A 1,268-nucleotide genomic window follows, 5' to 3' on the forward strand; every position below is an offset into this window, starting at 1 on the left:
CATTTACAAGGAGACTTGTCCTGAAAGGAACAGACAAAAGGCCAAGATCCCCATTAAGGCCTAACGTTTTGGGCTGAAGTGTGACTACACTGGCTGGAAGGCAGGACACTGGGTTTGGCCATGCTGGAGTGTCTGCATTTGATCTCAGTTGCTAAGCGAGGCAGGGTCTGCCTTAGCTGTTGAATGGGAGAACACTTTGGAATCCCAGGGGTCAGAGATACAAGTGAAAGTGCTTGACCCACTGCTGATCATTGAAATGCAATGAGTTGCCACACTTGGTTCAGGCATCTCTGAGCTGACGGACAGGAATAGGAGGGAAGAAGGAAGGAATTTCTTGGGTTTTAAGGACCTGAAGGGAATTGTCCACCCAACCCAGGGTGATGTTTCACTAGAATTCAGGCACCTCAGTACATTCAGTTGCTGCCCACACAAGAGCCAGACACTCAGAGATGTTACACCCAGAAATACCCTTTATAATCATCCAGGCTGACCACTTGCATAGCCAAGCTCAGAGACATTTGACCATGATCCTTCCATCCAGCAACTAAGTTACAGCTGAGCTGTTGCACGAGTCACCTACCTCTCTTGTACTGACTTTGGGCCTCTCCCAGGCCCAGCCTCTGTTTCTTGTGTTGTGGGTCCCTGACTTCCCCAGCAGGAACAAAGTTCCAATGTCTGGAGGGAACTACAGGGTTTTGCACAGGGCTCCTCACCAGTGTCATCACTGTGTATCTGGTGAAAGTGCAGAAGTCTGTGGCTAAGTCCTCCAGATCCAGTCTTGACAGCCTCAGGTTGATGGAGCATTGGGACCTCTGGATAATGACAGAGAACCTTGGCCCTGCCTCATTCCTCTTCCACTGCCTCCTTCTGAGTCAATCTGTCTCCCAGGCTGGAGTGTGCTACAAAGGATAGAGCAGCTGGTTCCTGTGCTGTTGAGGTCAATTATTGATGTAGTCCCTCACTAATTTTCCAGAAAAAGGGATCAAGTTCATCCTCCTCATCTCACATCTGGAAGTGCCTTTTGTGTCTTTGTGCTGAGCCCAGCATTTAGACACAAAAGGCGGTGGTCAGCAGGACAAATAACACACTGACATGAAAGAAGAGAAACCTAAAGAAGAGAAGGTTGAGAAGGAACTTGATAGTGGCTTTCTGCTATATCAGAGGAGTGCATCAGGAGCTCGGTGAACAACTGTTCATTAGGGCACCCCCTGGGGAAGTCCAGGACCAATGGATACAAACTCCTGGAAGGTCGCTTCAGGCTTAATACC

Source organism: Gavialis gangeticus, unplaced genomic scaffold (assembly GCF_001723915.1).
Source record: "Gavialis gangeticus isolate Ggan-Ray unplaced genomic scaffold, GavGan_comp1, whole genome shotgun sequence".
In the NCBI taxonomy this organism is placed as follows: Eukaryota; Metazoa; Chordata; order Crocodylia; family Gavialidae; genus Gavialis; species Gavialis gangeticus.